Consider the following 18017-nt stretch of genomic DNA (forward strand, 5'->3'; position numbering starts at 1 on the left):
CAACTACCTTCAGGGACTTCATTATCATCCAAACTGTTGTTTTCTTTGTCTTCACTTATAGTACCTATGGATTTAAAGGTTTCTGCCTTTCCTATAAGAAACTTTCTATTGTAAATAAAAACAATTTCAATACCACTCTTCTCTAAACTATATTGCACTTGCAACAAAATATTTTTCCTCTAAAACTCAGATCATATACATTTTCAATTGACAAAGAATGTCCTTCAAAGGAAAATATATACTAGAGATTTCCTCTTGCCTTTATTCCCAACTTTATTTTTCCAACCACATGCATTTCTTTATTAAATGAATAGTAAGAAAGTAGCATGATAGAAAGGGCACTAGATATGTAGCTAAAAGATGTGGGATGAAATTCTGGCTCATATTTATCAGCTGTGTGACTTTGTATGTAGCTTATCTTTACTGGATCTCAATTTTCTTATCTATAAAAGGACTGCTTTGGACTACACAAACTCTAAATAAATCCAAGATCTCTGCTCACACTTTTCCATGCAACATTCTAATGCTCTCTGATCTGCCATCTTTCCTTACTGACCTCATGCCTATCCCCAATTGGGCTCCTTTTCCTAATTTCCAGATATAAATATCTTGTCCCAAGGTCATATTATTGATCCTCTAGAGGGGGAGCTAGAGGGGAGGAGTCCATACCACTGATATAAATAAATTTCTGATATTTTCAATCTCTTCATTTTCAAACATCTTGATTGTAAAAAAATGTACAACCATAAATGAGGGGGATTAAGTAAATAACTTCCAAAGTCCCTTTTAGTGCTGAAATTCAAGGGTTATTGTTTTTTTTAACAAAGATCAAACTGCTTAGGTGGCCACTTCAGTCACATCCATCAGGACTTCTTTTGAATCATTATGCAGTTGCTCTGTCATGTTCATCAAACATTTTTTAAAATAATGCTTTTTTCTGTCAATTTGTTTTATTATAATAAGATGAGTTTTTGCTTATTTTTATTTTTTTTGTTTATTTTTATCAGTTTGCAATTTGCCTTCAGTAGACATACTTTGACTCTACTACAGTAATTATAATTCTCTAGTGGCTACCTCTTCCTATAAATAAATGCAGGTTCTCATTATCCTGATATAGTGGGGATTATTTAGAAATTATTCAAGGACTAATTTCTTTACCCATGTGTCATGAGTCAATATTTACCACAACAGGGATTATCCAATGATATCCTCATTATAGCTCACATACAATAGCTTTATGCTATATGTCATCCAACTACCATTTTTCTTTTAGTACACTGTCAAATTTAGAAATTGCTTAAGTTAAAGAAAGTTTTCACTTTATTTACTGTTCTTCATCAGACCACAGCCCTTCACATTAATCAAGTTCTTGAAGACATAGGGTTTTAAGAGGAACCATTGCTAAAAGGGAGAGTCAGATATAGAAAGAAAGTCAGAGATAGAAAGAAAGATTCACTAATACTACCACCATTTATAATGATCTTTTTTTTCTTTTGGTTTCTGCACGGCAATGGGGCTACTTGCCCAGGATCATACAGCCAGGTAATTATGTCTGAGGCTGGATTTGAATTTAAATCCTCCTGATTCCAGGTGATCTATCCACTGTGCTTAGCTACCCTATAATTTTTTTCTAAACATGTGTTTTAGTTCTAAACATTTTAATATCTAATTTATATAGGCATTGATATATTTGCTTCTATGACTGGTTATTATATAGGTCTAAATTTTAATATTTTTGTCTTTCTAATAATATATTACTTTTTAATCACATTAGCATAATTTATAATGACACCTTTTTTTAATCATTTATATTAAAGACTGTATCCAAAGAACTGGAGAGCAGGATAAAATTCTAGCTTATGACTTTGCACTTCAAGAATCAACTTTCAGAGATATCGTTTGTTCATTAATCATAGATCAATCAAACCCTAACTGGTAGGGCAGCAATGTGGTGTAGTGGATAGTGGATAGAGAGTGGAGTCAGGAGGATGGGAATTCAAATCCAGCCTCAAATACTTGACTCTTACTAGTTGTGTGAGCTTGGGAAGTCACTTAACCCTGATTGTCTCATATCCATGGTCTCCTCCAGTCATCCTGATCCATTTCTGGCCATTGGACCCAGATGGCTCCAGAGGAGAAATTGAGGCTGATGACTTTGCACAGCACCCCCCATTCAAATCTGATTCACGTGCTTGTTATGGCACAATCTCCCTAATGTCACTGTTTTCTTCAAGAATGAAGAACAAACATCAATTCATTTAACATCTCAGTGCAGGGCACCATGCTAGACATTTAAGAAGATTAAAGAATGGGGACGGCTAGGTGGCGCAGTGGATAAAGCACCAGCCCTGGAGTCAGGAGTAACTAGGTTCAAATCTGGTCTCAGAGACTTAATAATTACCTAGCCGTGTGGCCTTGGGCAAGCCACTTAACCCCATTTGCCTTGCAAAAAAAAACCTAAAAAAAGAAAAAGAATATTAAAGATATAACCTATAGTTCTTGCTCATAAAATATCTAGACTAGTATAGGCTAAGTCTTTATTAATTCCTCCTTAAGGAATTAAGGGATAAGGAGGAGTAATATTGAATGTTATTCATCATTAGGGAAATGAAAGAGATGTTGATAATAACCTTTTTTTCTCTTGAAAGTAAAGGGAAAAAATTGTTAAGAAAAGAAGGTGATGTTGACTTTGGTGCTTTCCCTGATTTTCCCTAATCAAGAACTTGACCCCTGACTAATCCTTTAACCTCTCAACAGGTTGACTAAAATAATCTCAAATGGCAATATAATAAGGGACAATAAACATGGTCTTTATGAATCAATACAGAGTGTTCATTTAAGTACTGTGACCTCCATTACACTAGTTTTGGCAAATATATCATAGAGGGCAATCCTGCTCCAATTGATGAAAGACAGAACTTCCTACTTGCATGAGGGCTGTACTTGGGAGGAAGATCCTGATTGGAATGCCTCCTCAGTCCTTATTATTGTACCTATTATAGTCATCAGATAATGTGTGAAATTCTAGTGATACAAAGGAAAGGCAAAAACAGTTCTAATTTTCAAGGAACTCAGTCTAATGGAGGTGAAAAACCACAAACAAATGTAAATTTTTTATAAAGCTCCATAAAAGATAAAGTGGAAATAATCAAGAGAGGGAAAGTACTAGAAGTAAGAGAGTTCAGGAAAGGCATCCAGTAGAAAGTGAGATTTCAGCTGGGGCTGATACTTATTTTTAATAAGTGTGTGACCCTGGGCAAGTCAATTAATCTTAAAATATTATATAAATGTGAGCTTTGTACTTAGTAAACTATGAAAGGTTTTGCTTTGGTTATTGAAAAAAATATGACTTTGACCCATTCTATTACTCCCCTTTCTTCTCTGCCTTTAAGGTTGAACAAATAAGTTGGAAACTCAGTAGACCTAGATAGACTTAGAAGATCTAGGTTCAAGTTCAACCTATGCCAGTTACTAGCTGAATGTGATTGCCTTTTTTTCTCACCTGGAAGATGATAATACAGTGACACCTTCTCAGAGCATTGCTTGTGATAGCAAAAAATGAGAAACAAAAATGATGCCCAGAAAATGGATGTGGTATATGAATATAATGAAATATTGTGTTGAAAGAAATGACAAACATGATAAAGTATGGAAAAATTTGCATAATCTGATGCAGAGTAAAATTGCACAATGAATTTGTTTGTGGTTGCTGTTCTATCATATCCAACCCTCTCTGACTCCTTTTGGAATCTTCTTGGCAAATATATTGGAATGAATTGTCGTTTTTGTCTCCAGCTCATTTTACAGATAAGGAACTGAGGCAAGCAGGGTAAAGTGATTTGACCAGGGTCACATATTTAGTATCTGAGATCAGATTTGAACTAAGGAAGATGAGTCTTCCAGACTCCAGGTTTAACACTATCCACTGTACAACCTAGATGCTAGCAGGTATAATGTAATTGATAAAAAAAAATTCTGTACAAATGAAGCAAATGTAGCTAAGATGAGAAAGAAAATAAAAAACTGGGGAAAATTATAAACAGTTTAATCAGGCAAAGTTCCTATATCCAAATACATAAAGAACTTTGTCAGATCTATAAGAATATGAGTCATTCCCCAAGTGATAAATGATCAAAAGATATGAATAGTCAATTTTCTGAAATCAAATATATAGTCATATAAAAATGCTCTAACATTATTAATTAGAATTATCTTGTGATCTCATTTTACATCTAACTAAATGGTTAAAATGATAGAAAGAGAAAGTGACAAATGTTTGACAGGATGTGGAAAAACTGGAACCCCATTCATTGTTGGTGGAATTGTGAACTATTCCAAACATTTTGGAGAGCAATCTGGAATTACATCCAAAGAGTTATTAAACTGATGTTGATGATATTTGTTGTTTATTCTCAAAGAAGGTTATGATATCAGGGAGGTGATGCCATGACAAACAAGTGAATTGGATTTGAATGAGGGGGTGCTATAATAAGTCACAAACCTCACTTTCTCCTTCAGATTTATCTGGATCCAACAACCAGATATGAATCAGGATGCCTGGAGTGGACCTAGTTGCAAGGCAATCAGGATTAAGTGATCTATCCAAAGTCACACAACTAGTGTCAAGTGTCTGAGACTGGATTTGAACTTGGGCCTCAGGGCTGGTGTTCTATTCACTGCATTACCCAGCTGCCCTTATTAAACTACCTATATACCTACCCTTTGACCCAGCAATACCACTACTTGGTCAATTTCTGAAAATAATTAGGAGAAAAGTAAAAGAACTTATGTTCTAAAATGTTTGTAACAGTTCTTTTTGTGGTGACAAAGAACTGAAAATTGCAGGGATGCCCATCAGTGGAGGAATAGATAAATAAGTTGTTGTATATGATTGTAATGTAATATCATTGTGCTGTAAGAAATGACAAGTAGGATGATTTCAGAAACAAACTGGAAAAATTTATATGAACTGATGTAAAGTAAAGTGAACAGAACCAGAAGAATGTGTAGTACACAGTACATAGCAACAGCAATATTACTCATTGAAGAACTCTGAATGACTTGGCTAATCTCATTAATATAATGATCTAAAACAATCACAAAGGTATAATGATTAAGCATCCAGGCCTAGATAAAGAACTAATATTGTTTAAATTCTAACTGAAGCATGCTATTTTTCACTTTCATTCAGTCTTTTTCCTTTTATTGGTCTTCTTGTACAAAAATGACTAAAATGCAAATATTTTACATGATAACATATATAAGCTATATCTGATTATTTAGCAACTAGGAGGGAGAAGGAAAAGGGGATGGGAATAGTATTTGGAACCTGAAACATTAACTAAAAATTAAATGTAATTTGATCAAGACCAATGTAATTGGGTCAAGAGACTCCTGTCACTTCCGTCCAAGAATTATTTCCATGACTCAATTACATCCACTTAGACCTGGTTCTTGCTATTATTCAGTGCAATCAAATAAGTGAGCCATTGACATTTTTCTCTTGCAAAATGGTTTTCTAAGTCAATGACATTCAAAAGGATGTCAGATTCAAAGTGATGTCATAAGTAAATGGCCCAGCACATTTGCAGTACCAAGAAGTTCTCACAGTAATTTCTACTGTTTACAATTAAGGCAGATTATAGATTATTTTCGATCTAACATCAATCTAAGCAAGCAAGATTTAGAACTAGAGCATAATATAACTGAATCATTTAAAATTATCCAATAAGTTCATTTAAATTCTTTCTAAAGTAAAAGTTCTTTACCTGTTGTCCACAGTTTCCCAAGGGATCAGTGGATAGATTTTAGAGTATCTAGGAGGAGAGAAAATTTATTTCTTTATTTTCACTAACTTCTAACAGGAAACAGCATTTCCTTAAGTTATGAATTTAAACAACAAGCCAACATTTTAAGAAGGGATCCCTAGACTTCACCAGACTATCAAAAAGATCCATAAAACACAAAAAGGTGAAGAACCCCTCTTCTAAATGCTTCAGAATTTTTCCTCTTCTTCCTAGGATATGACATCCAAAATGAGCAATTATAAAAATAAAATAATTGCCTTAGAAGATTTTTACACAGAAAGTAATGGTGTAGATTTATTGTATAAATGAACTCCATGGAAAATGTCAAAATGTTTAAGGACAAATATCACAATTTGTCAAGGTTTATATGTCAAGAAGTTTTAAAAATTACATCTCATTCTTCCTTCCTTCCTCTCTCCTTCCTCCCTCTCTCCTTTCTCCTTCCCTCTTTTTTCCTTCCTCCCTTTCTTCTTTTCTCTTTCCCTCCATCCCTCCCTTCCTTCTCTCCCTACTTCCTTTCTTCTGCCTCATTTTCTTCTTCCTTCCTTCCTTGCTTCCTTCCTTCCTTCCTTCCTTCCTTCCTTGCTTCCTTCCTCCCTCATGCTTCTCCATTAACTATTCAGATTTTTTTTAGATTTGATATACAAAGGTTTAACAATTCCAACAACGTTTAGTTCAGAAGGAAACACATTTCAAACAAAACAATATTAAAGGTAACACAAATAAAAATCCTGACAAATTTTAATAAAATCAGAATTCTTAATCCTCTGGAGTTCTCTCCCCATTTTAAGTTTCAGGAGAGGAAGATTTAAGTGGTATTGATAATAGAGGAGAAAAGTGTATTTGTTGCTTCCTTGCTGTGGACAAATGGCTTAGTATTTGCCAATTCAATTGGTTGATAAACACTGATTAAGCATCTGCTGTGTGCCAGGTACTGTACTGGCAAGAGGCAGAAATCAGTCCTCAACCTCAAGTAATTTACAGTCTAATGGGGGGAAGATAACAAGCAAACAGAGATCTACAAAGCAAATTGTACACAGGATAAATGGGAAATAATTAACAGAAAGCACTAGAATTTTTTTTAATAAATTTATTTATTTTTCAAACTATATGCAAAGATGGTTTTCAACATTCATTTTTGGTGTAAGATTTTGAGTTCTACATTTTTCTCCCCACCCCTTAAGAGTGGACTAATCTAATATAGGTTATACATGTACAACCATGTTAAACATATTTCTATATTAGTCATATTGTAAAAAAAGGAATCATAACAAAAAGGGGAAAAATCATGAAAGGAAGAAAAAATATAAAGCATAAAACAAATAGAATTAAGAGAGATTTGTTCAGAGGAATAAACTAATTCCCTAAGTTACTTAGGTTTAGGTTACCTTTGTATAATTATGACAACTCTTCCCTGTAAAGAGGGTAGGGTAATGTGAAGTTATAGTGAAGTCCCTTGCAATTGGTAAGAAAAAAGGGAATTGTCCTTTCACTAGGATCTGTACATGTCCACAGTTATCTTGTGGCACAATGTTGGAATCACCTGTCAGAATTCCATTTCTTCCCAGTTATGTGATTTATGTTCCTTTGTTCTCTAGGGGTTTGATGACAAGAAAAGAGCATCCTGCAGTGCTCACTGTGAAGACACAAACATGTTAATGATCAGTAATAATTAGCTAAATGTTAGTATTAGTGCCTGTAATTACATTTAAACCATATACAAAAACCCAGTTTATATTTTGGTTTTATTCCAAATATTCTTAGTTTTTATGAATGATTTTGTTTTCTTTTAGTTTTTTCTTAAATTTTGATAACACAAATATACATACATTTCCATTGGCATTGTCCTACATCAGACATGAATAGACATTCTGTAAGTTGTTGCTTTCTGATAACCATATGGTTGAGGGAGGGCTTTTTCAATTGGCTCTGTAACTAGAACTTGTGGTATCTTTTAAGAGGTTGGAAACTAATAATAGACAATGCTGGAAGGGAATTAATTCTGGTTTGACTCTTTTATTTTATTTTATTTTTAAAATTTTCCCCCAGCTACATGCAAATTCAAGTTTCAACATTTACTTCCAAAACCTTGCATTCCAAATTCTTTCCCTTCCTCTCACCCCACTTCCCCATTGAAAAAACAAGTTTCTTTGTGTAGATTAAAAATGTGTAACCATGAAAAACATTATTACAATAGTCATGTCGCAAAAGTAAACCCCCCCTATACACATACACACAAAGAAAGAGAAACCTCAAGAAAAATAAAGTGAGGGGAAAAAAGGATGCTTCATTCTGTATTCAGACACTATCAATTCAGTCTTTGGGATGGATAGCATTCCTTATTATAAGTCCTTCAAAGAAATTACTTCAATATTTTTTCCCACAGTTGCTATTGCTAGCTGTATTTCCCTCCATCCTGTTCTCTCACCCCCACTTATTTTATTCTCTCTCTCTCTCTCCTTTCACCCTGTCCCTCCTCAAAAGTGTGTTGCATTTGACTACCTCCCCTTGACTACCTCCCTCTCTTCTTTCACCTATATCCCCCCATCCCTCCTATTGTTCCCTTTCTCCCATCCCTTTCCTCTCCTTGTTTCCTCTAGGTTAAAATAGATTTCTATACGCTATTCAATGTGTATGTTATTGCCTCTCTAAACCACTTCCAATAAAAGTAAGGTTCACTCACTCCCTTTCACCTTCCCCCTCTTCCACTCCATTGCAAAAGTTTTTTCTTGCCTCTTTTAAATGAAATAACTTACTCCATTCTACCTCTCCTTCCCCTTTCTCCTAGTATATTCCTTTCTCCCTCATTAACTCCAACTTTTTAATATCTTATACCTTTAAATTCAACTCTCTCCTGGACCTTGTCTAAATATGCACCTTCTAACTGCCCTAATAAACAAGAAGGTTCATATGAGTTATCAGTATCACCTATCTATGCAGGAATATAAGCAGTTCAGCATCATTATGTCCCTTATTATTTGCCCTTCCCATCCACCTTCTCTTTGCCTCAACTGAGTCTTGTACTTGCAGATCAAATTTTCTATTCAGCTCTGGTCATTGTCTCCAGGAAAGTTTCAAAGACCCCTGTTTCATTGAATGTCCATCTTTTTCCCTGAAAAGAGTATATTGGATAGGGGTGGCGAGGTGGTACAGTGGATAGAGCACTGGCCTTGGAGTCAGGAGTACCTGAGTTCAAATCTGACCTCAGACACTTAATTACCTAGTTATGTGACCTTGGGCAAGCCACTTAACTCCAATGCCTTGCAAAAAAAACCTAAAAAAAAAGAGTATGTTGGATAGTTGATTCTTGGTTGTAATCCAAGCTCTTTGACCTTCTGAAATATCATATTCCTAGTCCTATGAACTTTAATATAGAAGTTTTTAAAAATTGTGTTATCCTTTCCGTAGCTCCACAATATTTAGCTTTTTTTCTTTCTGAATGCTTGTAATATTTTCTCCTTGACTTGGGAGTTCTGAAATTTGTCTGTAATATTCCTGACAGTTTTCATTTTGGTATCTCTTTCAGCAGGTGATTGGTAGATTCTTTCTGTTTCTTACCCCTGTTTCTAGGATATCAGGGCAATATATATTTTTTTTAATTATCTATCCTGGATCTGTTTTCTTAGTAGATGGTTTTCTAATGAGATATTTCACAAATTTCAAGTTTTTCATTCTTTTGATTTTGTTTTATTGCTTCTTGATTTCTCACAAAGTTAATCAGCTTTCCTTAGTTCTACTCTACATTTTAAGAAATCATTTTTTTAAGAGATCTTTTGTATCTTCTTTTTGATCTGGTACTTAAAGGCATTCTTCTCCTCATTGGCATTTTGGACTGCTTTTTCCATTTGACTCAAATTGATTTTTAAGATGTTATTTCTTCAGTATTTTTTTGTATCTCCTTCACCAAGTTGTTAACTTGGTTTTCATGATTTTCCCATTATCAATCTCATTTCTCTTTCCAATTTTTCCTCTATCTTCCTTATTCAGTTTTCAAAATCTTTTTGAGCTCTTCCATTGACTTCCATTGACTGAGACAAAATCATATTTTTCTAGGAGGTTTTAAATTCAGAAGTTTTGACTTTGTTATGTTCTGAGTGTGTATTTTTAATCTTCCATAGAACCAAAGGAATTGTCTGTGGTTGGATTTTTTTTCTTCTGTTGTTTACTCATTTCCTGCATCTATGACTCTGCTTCCTGGTTGGAGGATGGATTGTTTCAAGTTTTTGAGGGGCTTTGTAGCTGTTTATGGTATCAACCCCACCCCCCACCAGGGAATCTACAAGTTCTCAATTCCTCCAAGGTCTTATGAGAGGCTATGACAGCTCAGCTCTCCTGGCCTGTGCTCTGGTCTTTGGGTGACAACAAATACTTCTTTTAGCCCTGGAACCATGAGGAGGGACTCTGCTCTACAAGCAATAAGTTGTATTCCTATTTCTAAGACAGGGCCCCTATCTGTGACTTGGATCTTAGTATAGGCCAAGCAACAGAGACCTGATTGAGGCTTGCACTGGACTATGTTCTCACTCTGGTACAGCAGAGTTTTCCTGCTGATCTTCTCTATTGTCCTTGGCAATCCCTGGTCTGAGAGGTTTGGAAACCACCCTCCACAGCCATGGACCCAAATGCCCCCAAGGACCTAAGGTATGTTCCTGGATGGATGCAAGCAGTTTGCTCTGATGCTGCCTGGCTGCACTGCAGGCCCTTTCTAACCCCAGTGTAACAGACCCTTCCCAAGTTGTCTTGAGCTGGAAAATAGTTTCACTTAATCTTTTTGTATGTTCTGCAGCTATAGGATTTGGTTAGAGTCATTATTTAAAGTTATTTGAGGGGTGACTAGGTGGCACAGTAGATAGAGCACCAACTCAGGAGTCAGGAGTACCTGAGTTCAAATATGACCTCAGACATAATCATTACCTAGCTGTGTGGCCTTGAGCAAGCCATTTAATCACATTGCCTTGCAAAAACCTAAAAAAAAAAGTTATTTGGAATGGTTTGGGGGAAAGCTCATGGAAGTCCCTGCTTTTAGATTTTATTTATTAAAGGCAATAGCGTTAAGTGACTTGCCCAGGGTCACATAGGTAGGCAATTATTAAGTGTCTGAGGCCAGATTTGAACTCAGATCCTCATGATTCTAGGGCCGATGCTCTATCCACTGCACCACTTAGCTGACCCCTAGAGTCCCTGCCTTTATTCTGCCATCTTGTCTCCTCCTGGTTTTACTCTTGGAAAAGTTAAACTGATTCTGTCATTGTGTAACTATAGAGAAAATGGACAAAGAGACTAGGACAAGGAGAGTAAGCCAAAGAGAGTAGGACTCATTTCCTTTTAGAGACATCACCAGCTTTGTCTGGAACCAAAAAAGAAGATTGGATATGACATGAATCTCTCTTCATACCACTTGGCTTTAAAATTTCAAAATATATTTTCAAATGTATATATGAATGCATATATATTTATTTTATATATCTACATGCATATCAAAATACATTCTTTTTTGTAATCCAGTCATGTCCAACTCTTCATGATTTTCATAACAAAGATACTGGAATGGGCTACCATTTCCTTCTCCAACTCCAAGGAAACTGAAACATTCAGGGTTAAGTGACTTGCTCAGGGCCACTAGCAACTGTCAAAACCAGATTTGAATTCACAGAGTTCCTTCTTGACTCCAGGACCAGCACTCTTTCCACTGTACCATCTAGTTGACCTGTTTAAACATATAAATATTTTACATATATATTTATATGTAAAAATTTTTAAATGTATAAATATTTTACATATATTTTAAGATATATTTAAAACATAAATATAATAAATTCATCATATTACTTTTAAATCTTCATTATCTGTACTTCCTTCCAAACATCCTTCTGCTTTCATCTATATATTTTAAAAAATTTTTCATTGTCCCTCTTAAGTGGAACAACAGTATTACTAAACTGGTCTAGAAATTCATAAACATAAATCAAAACACCAAACAAATATTTTTTTTAGGATTTTGCAAGGCAGATGGGGTTAAGTGGCTTGTCCAAGGCCACACAGTTAGGTAATTATTAAGTGTCTGAGGCCATATTTGGACTCAGGTACTACTGACTCCAGGGCCAGTGCTCTATCCACTGCACCACCTAGCTGCCCCCAAACAAATCTTATAACAAATAAACATGGTAAACAGGATCAATTCCATGTAGTAGACATATCCAAAAAAAATATCACTTTTTCTGTAATATGAGTTCAGAATATTTTGTGAAGAGATAGGTACCATGTTTCTTCATAGATCCTCTGGAGTCATGACTGAACATTGCATTGAACTGAGTTCTTAAGTCTTTCAAAGTTGGTTTTCTTTACAATATTGTTATTCTAGTTTTAATTACTTCACTCTATATCAGTTCATACTACCTAGAATACACTGAAATTTTATCTTTTATCATTTCCTTTTGTGCAATAATATACCATTATATCACATTATACAACTTTTCAGTTATTCCCTATTGGGTAACCCCTTAAATTTTAGTTCTTTTATTTGTTTTTTTTGCTTTTAGAAAAAAAAATCCCCAGGATCAAAATTTTCGTTTTACTTGTAACTCTCCTTTCCCAGGATGATCCTCTCTCTTCCTCCCATCTTCACTTGTACTTTTGATGAGTTTGATGTACTCTGTGTGTTTATGTAACACTCCTTCCTCCATTTGAACAGACATCATTGGATTTGGTTACTGTGCAGAGTTCCTCTTCTGTCATATCCCTATATGGAAATCCTGAGGAACCTGCTTCCAGAAAGTTTGATGAAGTGGAATAGAATTGCCTTGGAAAGACCATGGTACATGAATTAGGTACTCTTAAACCAACTACATAGTACAATGGGGACAGTGCCAGACTTGCAGTCAAAAAAGACTTGCATTCCTGAGTTCAATTCTGTTCACAGACCCTTTCATGAGCTTGGGCAAATCATTCAACTTTGTTTGCCTCAGTTTTCTCATCTGTAAAAAGATGAAATGGCAAATCATTTAAGTATCTTTTCCAAGTATGACCAAATGGGGGTCATAAAGAGGTAGAAATAACTGTACAACAATAAGAATTTTTATTCCATCAAAGATCTCTTTTTAAAACTTTTTTAAACTTGGATTATATTCAACTTGGTAGGGTAAGTTATTCTTAGCGTAGCCTTTATCTTTGTCTTTTGGAATTTTGAATTGCAATATCATCTCTCGTTTTCAGTAGAAGTTGCCAAAACTTCCATCTGCCTGATTATGGATCCTTGGTACTACAACTGCTTATTCCTAAATACTTGCAGTATTTTAACTTTGATGTAGGAGCTATAGAAAGAGGATGGTAAATATGTCATTCCTAGACCCTTACTCTTTCAGGATTTCTTTTAGGAGGTAATCAATAGATTTTTTTCTGAATCCAATTCACCTTTTGGATCTAATATAATAGGGCAGTTTCCACTGTGTCTAACTTTTTTTTTAATCATAATTTTTAGGGAGTCAGTCTGTTGATTCTTTTTTTTTTAGGTTTTTTGCAAGGCAAATGGGGTTAAGTGTCTTGCCCAAGGCCACATAGCTAGGTGTCTGAGGCCAGATTTGAATTCAAATACTCCTAACTCCAGGGTCAGTGCACCACCTAGATGCTCCAGTCTATTGATTCTTAAAATGTCTTTACTTGTTTCCCAAGTTATTAGATATTTTATATTTTCTCCCATTTTCAATCTTAAAATTTTATTCTATTTAAGATTTATCTACATTGTTGTTCTGTGCTCAACCTCACCTGGACCCTAGATCACATGTAACAAATCACCCCCTTATTGACTTTAGTTCTTCCCAACTTCCTGTCATATAACCCCATCTTACTCATCCTCCCTACTTCCCAAACTTCAACATAGACTTGGATATTATGATGAAGTCTTTAAGAAGGAATAGCATTAAAAAAGAAAAAAAGGGAATAGTATCTTGGAGAGTAACACCAACTATCATTCTGAAGTGATTTAGCTGTCATGGCACAGAAAGGCCACTAAAGAACTGAGAGACTTAGGATGAAGAAAACTTCCTTTAGGTCACAGTCTGTGTTTTAAGGCATTGTTCAGGACCCTGCATTTAACTATTATTTTGTAAATAGGCATTATGAAGAAAATTACCACTCTAACTGAATTATGTTTTTATAATTCAAGGAGCTTGTGTTTCTGAGAATATTCCATTCTTTTTCCTACTTCTGAATAGTATAGCAATGATTATGGTTGTGAATTTTCATCATTGTTAATATATTGTTAAACAATTATGTCTTTATATTATTTTTATTGTGCAAATTGTTAAATTATAACAATAACACTGATATTTATCCAGGCCTTTGAGATTACAGTTTGAAAATGAGAGGCAGATGAGTGAAATTTTTTTTTTAGGTTTTTGCAAGGCAAATGGGGCTAAGTAGTTTGCCCAAGGCCACACAGCTATGTACTTATTAAGTGTCTGAGACCGGATTTGAACCCAGGTACTCCTGACTCCAAGGCCGGTGCTTTATCCACTATGCCACCTAGCCGCCCAGATGAGTGAAATCTTACAAAAAAAAGATTCATCTAGTTTTACTTAGGGATTCAGAAGTAATTTATGGGAGAGAGATTGTACATTTATACCAACTTTTAAGGGACTATCAAGACATTCTCTTTTTACTGCCTTAGAAACAGGATGAGAATAAATAAGAAAACACACAATGGCCAATTAATAGAGCTGTGAAAATTGGTATGATTTCTAGGACACCTACCTGATGATACCTACCTAGGTTATCCAAAAAGTCAGTGTTTCTAAAATCTCTTATACTAGCATTTAGTTATGAATCTTTTCAGGATGCAAGTTGGCTTGATAGACTTTTAAGTATCCTAAGTTTTCATATCACAGTGCATCCTGGCAACACTGTACCTTTCATTTTTTTATTAGGTGATATAAATTTCCTAGTTTCTTCTAAGAATGGAAAGATAAGCACAGTTTCAGACTTTATAATTTGCAGAACCTCAATCATGGTGAAAGCTCCATGTATTTATATATATAGATATACACCATTCTTGTCTTAATATTTTGATATTCAATTTGATATTCAATTTGATATTCAAATTCAATTTAAACAACTGGCTTTTTAAAACTATAAATCAACTTTTATATTGACTGAAATAATATATTACATGAAATTAAACATAGAAATAAAGCAGAAAAAAGAATGAACAGGAGCAGAACCAAGATTGCAGCATGAAGGTAGGAATTCCTCGAAACTCATTCCCCAAAAAACTACAAAAGCCATCAAATTATGACTCTAGACAAAATTTAGAGGGGTAGAACCCACAGAAAGACACAATTTCCCAGTCCAAGATAACTTAGAACTTCCAAAGGAAAAATCTGTTTCACTGAGACTGGGTATTGGAAAAAGCTGCACAGTCACAGCCACTGCTGCAACACAGCCAGACCATGTACCTAGATCCCTGGGGCACCCGAGTCCATGGCAGAGGGAGTGATTTCTAGACCTCCTGGCCCAGGGATCACTGAGAACAGCTTGAAGGGATGGTGAGAGAACTCTGCCACACCAGAGTGAGTGTGGAGCTAGCACTGGCCTCAGAGCAACTCTGTGGTGAGAATTTGCAGTGGGAATCAGGGAAGCAGCCTGTACCTCCAGAGTGCAGCCCACAGATGATAAGAGGGTCAGGGGGAAGACTGCAGAGGTCTCTCTGCCCCCATCTTGGGCAGGACCCAGCTTTTTGCCCACATTCAGATCGAGGTTGCAGTATGGGCTTCCATACTACCATAGACAAGCAGGGATCCTCCTCATAGTTCCAGGGCAGAGGGGTGTGCCTGTGGTCATCCACATATCAACATATAGGCAAGAAAGCAGCCAGAGCCTCTCATAAGACCTTGGAGGAATTAAAGTCCCAGTGGGGTGTCCCAAAAATCCCCCAAAGCCTTGGAAGTGCAGTAAATCAGTTGTAGGCTGAGGAAATGAGCAAACAAAAGAAAAAAAGAAGAATCTGACTATAGAAAATTACTTTGGTCCCACAGAAGATTCAGAAGATGACAAAATCTAAGCTTCTGTATCCAAAACCTCCAAGAGAGATAGAAAATGGGCTCAGGCTATGGATGAGCTCAAAAAAAGACTTTGAAAAGCAATTAAGGGAGGTGGAGGAAAAATTGGGAGGAGAAATGAAAATGATGCAAATAAATCATGAAACCCAAATAAGCAGCTTGGTGAAAGAAACACAAAAAAATACTGAAGAAAATAATATATTAAAAACCAGTTTAGGCCAAATGGAAAAAGCAAAACAGAAGGTAGATGAGGAGAAGAATGCCTTAAAAAAGCAGAATTGGTCAGCTAGAAAAAGAGATAAAAAAGCTCTCTGAAGAAAATAACTCCTTCAAATGCATAATGGAACTAAAGAAAGCCGATGACTTTATGAGAAATCAGGAAGAAATAAAACTTTTCCAAAAAAAAACAAAAGTTAGAAGAAAATGCGAAATATCTCATTGGAAAAAAAAACAACCTCAAAAACAGAACCAGGAGAGATCATTTTAAAATTATTAGGCTACCTGAAAGTCATGACCAGGAAAAGAGCCTAGACTTCATTTTTCAAGAAATAATACAGCAGAGGGTAAAATAGAAATTGGGGGAATTCACCGATCACTTCCTGAATGAGATATCAAAAGAAAAAGTTCCAGGACTATTATAGACAAATTCCAAAACTCCCAAGTCAAAGAGAAAATTCTAAAAACTGCCAGAAACAAACAATTCAACTACTGAGGTTCCATAGTCAGGATTACACAGGATCTGGCAGCATCCACATTAAGGGCTCATAGGGATTAGAATATGATATTCCAGAAGGCAAAAGATCTTGGTTTACTACCAAGTATCAACTACCCAGAAAAACTGAATGTCCTCTTGCAGGGGAAAAGATGGATTATCAATGAAACAGGGGATTTTCAAAATTTCCTATTGAAACAACCAGTGCTGAACAGAAAGTTGGATCTCCAAGTACAGGACTCAAGTGAACCATAGAGGCGGTGGACAAGAAGGACTAACTACAAGGAAGTTAATGATGTTGAGCTGTTTGTATTCCTGCATGGGAAGAAGATTCTAATCTCATATAACTCTTCTCATTTATAAGAAAAGTTAAATGAGCTTAAATAGATAAAGCAAAGGAGGGAGCTGAACATAATGGAATAAAATAGCATAAAGATGGAGTCAATGGATGATAAAGAAAGTGCTAGGAGGAAGGAAAATGAGAGGAATAATGGACTAAGATATTTCACATAGAGTCAAGAAAAAGCTTTTTCAATGGAGCGTAATGGGGGAAGGCAAGGGGGAATGAGTGAACCTTCATTCTCATCAGAAATGCTCAAAGAGGAAATAGCATACATATTTAATAGGGTATAGAAATCTATCTTACCCCTAGAGAAAAATGAGAAGGGATGGGATGAGATAAGGGGGAATGGGGGAGAGGAAGGGGGGAATAGATGATAAAAGGGAGGGAAGATCATGGGAGAGGGTACTTAAATACAACACACTTTTGAACAGGGGACAGGGTGAAAGGAGAGAGAGAGAGAGAATAGAATAAATGAGAGTGGGAAGGAATAGAGTAGAGGGAAATACAGCCAGTAATAGCAACTGTGGGAAAAATATTGAAGAAACTTCTTTGGTGGACTTATAATAAAGAAGACAACTTATCCTAGAGACAGAGCCATTGGAATCTGAACACAGGATGAAATATAGTTTTTTTCTTTCTCACTATTCTTGAGGTTTCTCATCTTCTTGGGGAGGAGCTATGTTTTTAATTTTATAATTGTAACAATATAAAATAAATAAACAAGATTATTGTAACAAAATAAAATAAAGGGGCGGCTAGGTGACATAGTGGATGTAGTGGATAAAGCACCGGCCCTGGAGTCAGGAGTACCTGGGTTCAAATCTGGTCTCAGACACTTAATAATTACCTAGCTGTGTGGCCTTGGGCAAGCCACTTAACCCTGTTTGCCTTGCAAAAAACCTTAAATAAATAAATAAACCCCAAAAGGGAAAAGACTGAAGGCACTTAACTCAACATAAAAAAAAAAAAGAATGAACAATGAAGCAGCAGAATGTAAAAGAATTTTGGGAGTTAGGGAATCTGGATATGAAGCTGACTCTGGCATATTCTTTTACTTTAATAAAACAATCTATTTTAGAACATTAAATATTTCTAGATCAGGG

The sequence above is a fragment of the Macrotis lagotis genome, chromosome 1, assembly GCF_037893015.1.
Source record: "Macrotis lagotis isolate mMagLag1 chromosome 1, bilby.v1.9.chrom.fasta, whole genome shotgun sequence".
NCBI classification, from domain to species: domain Eukaryota; kingdom Metazoa; phylum Chordata; class Mammalia; order Peramelemorphia; family Peramelidae; genus Macrotis; species Macrotis lagotis.